Source organism: Pelophylax lessonae (assembly GCF_965119305.1).
Source record: "Pelophylax lessonae genome assembly, chromosome: 8".
Lineage (NCBI taxonomy): Eukaryota > Metazoa > Chordata > Amphibia > Anura > Ranidae > Pelophylax > Pelophylax lessonae.
In genome coordinates, this window is record NC_138775.1 from 18,205,035 (window position 1) to 18,217,141 (window position 12,107).

Genomic DNA, 12,107 nt, shown 5'->3' on the forward strand with positions numbered 1-12,107 from the left:
AAATATTGTTATTTTTTCAAAATTGTCGCTATTTTTTTGTTTATAGCGCAAAAAGTAAAAATCGCACAGGTGATCAAATACCACCAAAAGAAAGCTCTGTTTGTGGGAAAAAAAGGACATAAATTTCGTTTGGGTACGGCATTGCATGACCGCGCAATTGTCAGTTAAAGTCGCACAGTGCGGAATCGCAAAAAGTGGCCCAGACTTAAGACAGCAAAATCCTCCGGTGGTAAAGTGGTTAAATACCACTGAAAGAAAGCTCTATTTGTGTGCAAAAAATGATAAAAATGTCATATGGGTACAGTGTTGCAATTGTTAAGTGAGACAGCGCTAAAAGCTGAAAATTGGAATACGCAGGAAGCGGGTAATAGTGTCCGGTGTTGAAGTGGTTGCATTAATCTAAAAGAAGCACTGCCATTCATTGTAAGAACACAACGCACACCAGCGCGCACATTTTATGAGTACCATATCGCACATGAGCTGGTATGAACAGGCCCTAATTGACCTTAGGGGAGAAAAACATTGCACAGCACGAGAAGGTGTAAATGTAACTTCATTATATCTGAAGCTGCCACAATATAACGATAATTGTTTTATTATCAGTATAATATGTACAATCTGATATAATAATATTACACAATAATTACACTGATAGAAAATGTTCTGTAATTATATCGGTAAATATGTCCAATGTGTATCATCGACTATAATTAGACGCGTTATACAATGATGTGGCCACTTCATTATAAATATGTAATTATACCATAGCAGAGTACAGTAAACCCCTAATAATGATGAAATAACCCCCCCCCCCCCCCATGGTCTGAGAATATCACATTTATATGCACACACTGCACCCAGCTGGGACTGTGTTCTGCTTGCATTGAATTCTAGTGGGAAATTATTGGGGGTTAATGGGGCACTTCTTTAATTAGCAGCTAATTAATCATTAACTTTTCTCTTTTCCTTGTCATAATAATGTGATTCGCCCGAGTGATCACTGGAGGAGACGGGTGTCCATGGCCAGCCTGGGGGGGGGGTCATGTGAGGCAGACGTGGGAAGATTTCCATCGCAGGTCTCTGTTGGTGTCATCAAGTTCTGTCTGCAGTGGTGGCTCATCAAAGATTGGGCAGCGTGCACAGGAGCTGGCAATCTTCCCTGGGAGTCTGCTGCCGTTCATATGGAATAAAGCAAAACAAGATGGTATGCGTGCGCTAACTGCCAGGAAAGCGCTGAGAAGAGTGAATCCTGACTGACTGTGAGTCTAGGTTCACATCTATGCGGCTGCACATGATGCATTTTTCCAGCGCATTTTGCATTTTTAAACCTGCGTTTTTGATGCATTTTTGCATGCAGTTTTCTTGCATTTTGTGTTTTTTTTTTCTCTTTAACACACTGTGTATAGCTGGTTGCTAAGGAGCGGGCCGGGAAGCCAGCTGCCGCATCCTTAACAACCAATTTGAGTCATCAGCTGTTAGCAGCGCCCTCCCCCCATATTGAGGCCATGCGGTCTGGTATGGTTCGGTCCCTTGTGCCCTCCTTTCCCTAATCTGCCGGGCTGCATGCTCGGATAAGGGTCTGGTATAGATTTTGGGGGAGACCCCACACTGTTTTTTTCCTGATTTTATTTTGCCGGCAATTCTTTTTTTACATTCAGCTGTCAGCAGGGAAGCCTGCTGACAGCTGATGACTCATCAGTTGTTAAGGACGCAGTGACCAGCATTCCAGGCTACTCCTTAGCAACCAGCTATACAGTGTTTGTTAAACAGAAAGAAAAAACGCAAAATGTAACCCATGCAAAATGCATGTTAAAATGCTTCACGAGCATTTTTGGTGCGGGTCCATTGAAGTCTATTACACACTATGACGGGAGTTACTTTGGGCGGGGGGGCTCGTGGAACCCAGATTACCTTAGAGAGGTCGGGAAACTCAGTGTCCAGCTCCCCCCGCCCCTCCTATGTTTAAGTCACCCTGTGTCTATTAGGGGCACAGGATGACCGAGAACCCTAGACGGCTCTACATTAACCAGACTCACTGTACAACCACACCGGACTCAGCATTTCATGTTACACTGGTTATCCTGGGTTCTATATGTGTGGTTTGTGTTGAAATAATGAAGGGGCTCTTTCACTTAGAACAGTAATATTTATGAACAATATTCATCAAGAAATATATGAAGTTTATCTCATAGACCATTGCTAGATAGTTTGAGGTGGGGTGGGGTGGGGTTTGCTATTGTTAAGTGCTTGTATCTCATTGTTCTGTTGTTTCTGTCTGCCTTGGGATCAACCTATTATGGGATGTATATGTGTATGTGGATTAGCTGCTAGGGGGGAGGGAGTGTGTCATGTTACTGAATGTATTTTACCCCGCCCTGTGTCATTATGCAAAGAAGGGGGGATTGTCCCCTGAGTGTGTATCTCTTTGTGCCTGTGTTTGAATAAAAAGTCTTATGCTTCTTACCACCCTACACTGATGTCTCGACAAGTGACTGGGCGGGCTAAGGGATCTTGGATCGTGCTGGTATCAGGCAAGGGAAGCTTATAGGGTGGATATTCTGTTCTTGAGTATGGGGGTTCGTCACACACGCAAAACGCAATCTGCTGCAGGAAAAAAGTCCCTGACCCTTTCCAAAAATGTACCGGTTGAAAAGTGCATAGCTGTGAACGTATACCATAGAAAACCTTATTAAATTGACTGTAGTGTGTTTCTGCAAACTGCAAAAATGCATAGGTGTGAATGTAGGGTGAATCCTCAGCAAGCGACGTCAGAATGAGAGACACATGTGTCTCACCAGCCACTTAAGATTCAGTGGGGTGTATTTACTAAAGGCAAATAGACTTTGCACTTTGCAAGTGCAATTGCACTCATTTTCCCCTGAGCTTTGTAAACGTTATCAAGCTCTGCCTATTTCCATTATCCAATCATGTGCAAGCAAAAATGCTTTTTTAATTATTTTCCTTGTACCTGATTGGGTATTCTTTACAAAGTGAAACTTTACCTTATTACATTTACTAAGGAAAATGAATGCAACTGAACTTGCAAAGTGAACAGTCTATTTGCCTTTAGTAAATCCACCCCAGTGTTTCTCACCCCCTCCATATGTCAGTTTTCTACCCTCTCACTGAATCCACATCAGAGCCATTAAACTTAACTAAACCACTACATGAATCCCTAAAAATGGATCTAAAGCTGAACCTTTTTTTGGAGGAAATGCTTAGATCCTGTCAGGTATTTTTGGTTTTCACTTGTGTTTGGTTTGGGAGATTTACCTTTATTTCCTGCCCTGGGTACACAAATGGAAGTTAGAGAAAATTTCTACAAAGTGAGGGAAATCCCTTCAGTTGTCACACATTGGAAATTTTACCCTAATTTCCTGTTCTGGTGACCATTGTAGCATTTTGGATTTCCCACCACTTTCTGTCTCGGTAACAACAGGACTCATAGAGAGGGCAATACAAACCTGACAGCGGGTCCAACCATTCCCCTATCCACCCAAAACTAAAAATAAAGTTGACTGTAGATACACTTAAGGCCTCGTGCACACTGGGAGTTGGAGGCTCCAGCATTTAGCTGTGGGCGAAGAGCAAAGGCACACCATCCAGCTCCTGCCAAATTCAGTTGTCAGAGGCTGACAGCTGCTGCGACTAGATGGTGCAATTAGCAATACTTACATTTTGAGTATCTGTTCCTGGACACCTACTGCCCTAAACTTAAGTAACTCTAGGTGCATCATTCAGCCCTGTCCAGCTGCAGCAGCTGTCAGCCTCTCATAGAGTTTCTCCAGGGGCTCAATGGTACACCTGTGCCCTCTGCCCTAAACACCAGAAGCTCATGCACCTGGGGTAAACCCCCAGTGCGCAGGAGGAGCTGTCTGTTCCTCAGTCTGCTGAGTGATATTTTTCAGTGCTGCAAGTTGGTGTGGACGCTAAAGCTACATTCTGCAAAAGTAATGCACCCAGAACTACCCTCCCTCCAACACTGAATCCCCAAACTGATCCCTAGCACTTGCTCTTCTCCAAAATGTAACCCTTAAGCCCAACGCTCAGTAAACTCCGAAACTGATCCCCAACACTCCCCATCCTCCAAATGGGAACTAGGCCCAAAACTTAGCGAGTCCTGAGACTGATCCCCTTTCCTCCCTTTCCTCCAACACAGAACCCCTGAACCCAGCACTAAGTGAGCCTCCAAACTGATCACCAACACTACCTGTCCTTCAGCACAGAGCCCTTAAGCCCAACACACAGCAAGCCCCCAAACTGATAATCATTGCTCCCTATCTTCCAACAGAACTTCTGAGCCCAGCACGCCCTGTCCTCAAACATGGAACCCCTAAGCCCAACACTCAGTGAGCCCCCAAATTTATCTCCATCACTCAACACACCCCAAACTGATCCTCAGCACTCTCCATCCTCCAACAGAGAAGCCCTAAGCCCATCACTCAGCAGACCCCCAAATTGATCCCATTCCCCAACACAGGACCCTTGAACCCAACACTAAGTGAACCCCCAACCTGTTCACCAACACTGCTCATCCTACACAGAACCCCAAATCCAACACTCAGCAAGTTCAATACTAATCCCAAATGCTGCCCATCCTCTGACACACAACCCCCTGAGCCCAACACTCAGCAGATCCCCAAACCAATGTCAAACACTCGCTGTCCTCCAACAAAGAACACTTATTACCAACACTCGGTGAGCCCCCAAACTAATCCCCAACATGTAGCAAATTCCTAACTGGTTCCAACACCCAGTAAACACCCAAACTGATCTCAAACACTCTTCATTCTCCAACCAGGATCCCCTAGGAACAACACTCAGCTAACCCCCAAACTTATCCCCAACAATATTCATCCTCCAACATAGAAAACCTAAACCCAACACTCAGCGAGCCTAAAACAGATCCCCAACACTCTCCATACTTCAATTTGGAATCTCTAAGCCCAGTACCTAGCTAATCCCCAAACTGATGCACAACACTCCCCATCCTCCAACACAAAACCACTAAGCCCAACACTCACCAAGCTGATCCAAACACTCTGTGTCTTCCAACATGGAACTTCTAAGCCCAACACTCAGCGAGCCCCCACACTGATCCCCAACACTCACTGTCCTTCAACAAGGAACCCCCAAGCCCAACACTCACTAAAGCCCTAATATGATCCCCAACACTTTCCAAACCCCTATTCTGCCTCATACCTACACAGAGAGCCTCTATGCAGAACCCCCTCTTATCAATCCTTATCCTCTCTGCGCCCAAAGTACAGTCCATTTCTGAACTGTGATTGGCCTGGACAGTTCCTGTTCCCTCCACTGAAGGAAAGCACTGAAAGTTACATTTTGGTGACAAGTGACCCCGAGATGGATTAGGAATGGTGTGTGTCAGGAGATTTCTGTGAGCTAACTGCTTCTCCAGTATCAGCATTTTCTGTGTCCCCTCTCCAGATACATTTCTATGAAAGTAACTCATCAGTCGGGATTCTGTCTACGGCTTTACTATGATCTATAGGAAGAATTTTCTCTCTAGTGTGTACACATAGTGATTGTCTTCTGCCATTGAGTGTTTGCACAGCTGTAGGTTAGTTAAGCAATGCATTGCAGAGCTTATTGTGTAATAAAAAACAAAAACTGCTGTGTTATTGCTAATAAGAGACGACATCATGTGTGTGATTTTATATTTTTCCCTAGAGCTCCACTTTAATGTGAAATTAAAAGACTTCTAGCAGAGGTGACACTGAGAGGACGAACCACAATCCTAAAATTGGGTATTATAGGAAATAGGATGACAAATAAAGTTTTCCTAGTGAAGCCCCCCATCTCCGTCCCTGGACTCAGAGGTGACACGGAGAGGATGAACTAGCATCTTACAATCAGGTAACTGTAGTAAATGGGATGACATGTAGAGTTTTCCTTTAATGTGTACTGTTGCATCTTTCTCACAGTCAATTGTGTTGGTAACCAAACCCCCCCCCCCACCCCTCCTGCCCCCACCATCGCCGTCCATGGACTCAGAGGTGACAGGCGGATGGAAGTGCCACCTTATAGAGATACAGAATTCTAATTTCAGTCATTGTCACCTCCGAACGTCTCCACAACTTCCCGACACTAAAAACAGCTACAGAGTGACAACCATCAATTTCCTCCTCCAACTTCTCAGAATAGACATTATTTTCCGGTTCTGTTGTCTGGCTCCGCCTCCTAAGTCACACTTCATAGAAGAGAATGGAAAGTTTTTACAAATTCTACAGCTAAATATTCCAGAGTTGAGAAGCTGGGGTGACAATAATGACTATGACACGCGTAGGGGACAATAATGACTGGTACACAAGGAGGGGTCAATAATGATTGCAACATGCGGAGGGGACAATAATGCCTGCTACACACAGAGGGTCAATAATAACTGCTACACACGGAGGGGACAATAATGACTACAACACACGGAGGGGACAGTAATGACTACAACACAAGGAGGGGACAATAATGACTGCAACACATGGAAGGGACAATAATGACTATGATATGCGGAGGGGACAATAATGACTGCTAGACACAGAAGGGACAATAATGACTTTAACACACGGAGAGGACAATAATGACTTTAACACACGGAGAGGACAATAATGACTTTAACACACGGAGAGGACAATAATGACTGTGCAATGCGGAGAGGACAGAGATGACTGCGATATATGGAGAGGGCAATAATGACTGTGCAATGCGGAGAGGACAGAGATGACTGCGACACATGGAGAGGGCAATAATGACTGTGACATGCGGAGAGGACAGAGATGACTGCGATATATGGAGAGGGCAATAATGACTGTGACATGCAGAGAGGACAGAGATGACTGCGACACATGGAGAGGACAATAATGACTGTGACATGCAGAGAGGACAGAGATGACTGTGATATATGGAGAGGGCAATAATGATTTTGACATGCAGAGAGGACAGAGATGACTGCGACACATGGAGAGGACAATAATGACTGTGACATGCGGAGAGGACAGAGATGACTGCGATATATGGAGAGGACAATAATGACTGTGTCATGCAGAAAGGACAGAGATGACTGCGACACATGGAGAGGACAATAATAACTGTGACATGCAAAGAGGACAATAATGACTGCGACATGCAGAGAGGACAATAATGACTTTGACACACGGAGAGAACAATAATGACTGAGACACACGGAGCGGACAATAATAAATTGCGACATGCATAGAGGACAGAGATGACTGCGACACATGGAGAGAACAATGATAACTGTGACGTGCGGAGGGGACAGAGATGACTGCGACACATGGAGGGGACAATAATGACTACATCATGCAGAGAGGACAGAGGTGACTGCGACACATGGAGAGGACAATAATGACTGTGACATGCAGAGAGGACAGAGATGACTGCGACACATGGGAGGACAATAATAACTGTGACATGCGGAGGGGACAGAGATGACTGCGAGACATGGAGGGGACAATAATAACTGTGACACACATAAGGAACAATTATGACCATAACACACAGAAGGGACAATAATGATGTCAAATTTCAGGTAGTCAGAAGCTCTGACACTCCTGTTTTTGACTTTTTGGCTGTTTAGAGTGTTAGCTCTGTGGACGAGCTTGAAAAGTTTCCTTATCTATCTCGGTATGTTAAAGTCCAACTTCATCCAGAATGTTTTATTTAGTTTTAGTTGGAGTGTAGGAGGGTTAGTGATGGGAATCTCCCCATTGGGGACAAAGACAAGAGGACAATTTCAGTGATAATGTTGTTCTTGCTGTTCTTGTCCTTGTGACACCCATGTAGGAAATGGGAGGACAGGAGGACAAGGACAGAAATGAGGGAAAATCTAGGGTGACAGACAGAAAATGTAACGCTTCTCATCTCCATCTAAGTGTAAAAACTTTTTTTTTTGGAGGGAGTTTGGCTTTATTCTCTGTGTGATTATTGGCATACTTTTGCAGATGATGAATCCTAATCAGTTTTACTGAAATCATCATCATGATTGTCATCCTTGTCCTCAAGTGTCAGCGATGACCTGGTACCGGGGTCATATCAGTGCTGTGGTCTCTCAGCGCAGCGTCCTCACTGTCTGGAGTCACACCGCATGGCGGCCATCTTGCTGATAAGCTGTGTCCTGGACAAACATGGCTTGTTGACTCAGTGGATAATTGGAATGTTGGCGCCGGGCGGGTGGAGATGTTGTATTTGGGGACTCAGGAGATAAAATGCAATGTCAGGCGGAGACGCTGATTGGTGACGCTGATAGCCACGACCTTCCAGTCACTTCTTTAACTGAACTTCTCTGTGCCGACATAAGTCTACCACTCCACCGAACAATGAAATCAATCCCTGGGACCTCTGCTCCACCCTAACAATGAATTCCCTGAGTCCCCCGCTCAACCCTAACAATGAATTCCCTGAGTCCCCCACTCAAACCTAACAATAAATTTCCTGAATCCCCCACTCAACCCTATAATATACAGTATTTCCTGAATCCCCCACTCAAGCCTAACAATAAATTCCCCGAATCCTCCGCTCCACCCTAACAATGACTTTCCTAAGTCCTCGGTTCCACCCTAACAATGAATACCCTGAGTGCTCCGCTCCACCCTAACAATGAATTCCCTTAGCCCTCCGCTCCATGCTAACACCACCAGTGGCCCCACAGAACACCACCAATGATCCCTGGAGAACACCACTAATGGCCACAGGAGAACTTCACCAATAATCACCGCAGAACACCACAAGTGGCCACCACAGGATGCCACAAATGATTACCGAAAAATGCCACCAATGATTGCCACAGAATGCACCAGTGACATCTGCAGAACACCATCAATGATCATCACAGAACACCACCAATGATCATTGCATTACACCACTGATGACCACTGCAGATCACCACCAATGACTGCTGCAGAACACTACCAATGACCACCACAGAACCCCACCGCTGACCTTTACAGAACATCAACAATGGTCACTGCAGAATGCCACCAATGACTGCTGCAGAACACCAATGACAACCACAGAACACTATGAATAACTATCACAGGACAACCCCAGTGACTGCCACAGAACGTCACCAATGACTGCCACAGAATGTCACCAATGATCACTTCAGAACATCAGAACACCACAAATGATCACTGTAGAGCACCACCAATGACTGCCGCAGAACACCACTATATACTGCAACAGAACCATGGATGGCTATCACACAACGGCCCCAATGACTGCAAAAGAATGCCAATAATGACCTCTGCAGAACATTACCAGTGACCTCTGCAGAACACTACCAGTGACCACTGCACCACGTATAACTAATACATAACATGCACAATGACTGCTATAGAACACCACCAATGACCACTGCAGAACACTGCAGCTCCAATCCCAGTTGACGCCTTCTGAGGGGAAACGCGTTGGGTGGAGAAGCCGCGCCGTCACTTCTTGTGGTCCGCGCTGCAGAGCGGCCACGAACATCTGTTGCTGGAAGTTTTGTGTCTATTTTATCGTTTTGTTATGTAAGTGCCCCATTTTACTTCAATAAATTGTTTATCGGGGATAATACACTATTGCCCAATTCTTCCTTTTCCCATATGGGGACCGCTGTATCTGTTCTAATCTGAGAGGTTATCTCCGGTGAGACCCAGCATTGGCACAGTGAGGGGATCAAGCAGGAGCTAGTGGAACGTGGAGAGTTATATATCTGCACTACCAGGGTCCTGGAGTTTGCGATTCTCTTATAAATATCCAGCATTTAGTGCATGACATTTAATCCCCATTAATTCAACATGGTGATTCATCTGGTTTGTGGGAAGACACTCTGTTCCACCAATCCCTGCTTTTGATTTGGTTGTTTTTTGACTGCATAATATACAGGAGCTGGTAAGGTTACCATCACAGTATCCGCTGACACGTGGTGTTGTTGGGGGAATCGGAGTCTGTGAATCTACACCTAACTCACTTTCTTTATCCTTCATCTTAATGAAGATTCACATTTTTTTGGGATTTTTTTGGATTTGATTTATGTGGAGTTTTATGTACTGTATATGTAATTTGACACTCTGTTGTCATACATTGTTCACATTTATTTACATGTTTTGATGTGCACCTAATTTACATACAGTACCGAGCGCACTAGTTGCAGCCACTGTAATTATATAGGGTAAAAGTGCAAGAAAGGTTGAAACGGCGCTACCTTTATGTGATCAGGTGTTATTTAAAGTGGAATCATGTGGGAACAAATCATAAATAAAGGGGTGACACCTATAAAATATAATACCAAAAAGAAGTAAAAACACAATGTTTTGCGTAAATCCAATGGAAACGATTGGAATTCCTGGTGTATGGTAGATTTAGACAGAAAGTGCTGAAGTGCAATAAATTAAACAAACTTTCATAGACTAGTAAATTTATTTCAGTGATAAATAATACAGTGCAAAGGGTTAAATGAGTGGTGAAATTAATAATCGTTGTTTAATTAATTTGTGGACAAATCATGCCAATAAAAGGAAAGAAAATCCCGTGGCAAAAGTGGCAAAAAACTGGGAAAGTAATTCCCACAAAATGAGATAGAAGCTGCAATCACCTGTGTGACCACTAGGTGTCGCGCTGCATATACAACCTGTAGCGTGGAATGGTCAGGCTGATGTATATTTCCGAGGTCCCTCTCCACGGTCCAACAAGGCACAAGTTGGCGTTTTTACATGGAAAAGAGAGAGGGGAGCCCCATAAAGCAATATTGTGAAAGACTGCTATAAAGCAAGTAGCATACACTCACAATGAAAGCTGCCTCGGATCAGTATTGGAGCGAATGCCGGGAAGCTTCCGCGTTCCACGGCTGCGAAGTCCGAAACCGGAAGTGACGCTATGACGCAATGGACCCGCCCTACGCGTTTCGTCAGAGGACGTCTGCTGGAGCTGCTTTAATTATATAGCTTTGCGCACCTTATTTCACCCAAATAAGAACACCGCAAATGACAGCCACAGAACACCACCAATGACCACAGCTGAATGCCACCAATGACTGCTGCAGAACGCCACCAATAACCATTAGGGAACATCACTAGTGACTGCCACAGAGCACCATCAATGAATACTGCTGAATGCAGCCAATGACTGCCACAGAATGCCACCAATGATTGCCGTAGAACACCACCAATGACCGCTGCAGAACACCATGAATGACTATTACAGAACAGATGCAGAACATGATCACCACTGAATACCACCTGTGACCTATACAGAACATCACCACTGAATGCAACAGTGACCTCTGCAGAACATCACCAATGATCACCACTGAATGCCACCAGTGACCTCTGCAGAACATCACCAATGATTACCCCTGAATGCCACAACTGTTTGCAAGCTGTGCCAGTCACTGAGACTTTGAGGGAAGAAATATTCACTTCCTCTCCAGTCAGTCACACTCACTGTGTAGTTGGAACCTTGGTGGCCCCCGAAGGCTGGAGTTGAGGTTCTCTCTCAATAAATGTCTCTCGTGGTGTCACCACGTCGGCGGTTCGATGGTGAGTTTATGAAGCAATTTCTCTGTCATGTAGGTTTTTTTTGTTGTAACATGAAGGATGGAGATCTCTCCATGATAGATTGAACAAGGGAAATGCCAAAGTGATTCCTGGAGTCTCAATGTATTGATCAGGGAATTCTGGAAGTTATTAATCAGCTGCAGAAAGTAACGCCATTATTAAATGATTCCACCAGTGCAGGAGATAACGCAGGAAAGTGGAAGGTGCGCATGGGAGGGGCAAATGTACAGGCCAGGTACTCATGCTTGCTGCAACAACAAATAGTGTACTTCAGTAGCTGTGAGAGGGCCGAGAACATCCAATAGGTGACAAACTGCACGTCCCAGCATGGTAATTGTTGGTCAGATTTGTCAGGACTTGTAGGCTATCATTAACTCCTGGGGGGGGTCTGCAGCCTAATACTAACCGTGTGACTCATTAATCTACCTGAAAGTGTTGTTGCAGCTTATGAGACTCTCATGGAATTAGCCATGAATAATTAGCAGTGAAAATTTTGGATTTTGGCGCCATCCATTAATATTTTTCTCTCTAGAATAA

General features: G+C 44.7%; 1 long non-coding RNA gene across 2 annotated transcripts in view; it reads left to right on the forward strand.

Annotated features, from left to right (window-relative positions):
* LOC309561435 overlaps window positions 1-12,107 on the forward strand; it is a 161,484-nt gene that overhangs the window by 94,163 nt on the left and 55,214 nt on the right. For both annotated transcript variants that reach the window (XR_014225564.1, XR_014225565.1), the window contains exon 2: window positions 5,692-5,877. This is a non-coding gene — a long non-coding RNA (uncharacterized lncRNA). The remainder of the gene's footprint in view (window positions 1-5,691; window positions 5,878-12,107) is intronic.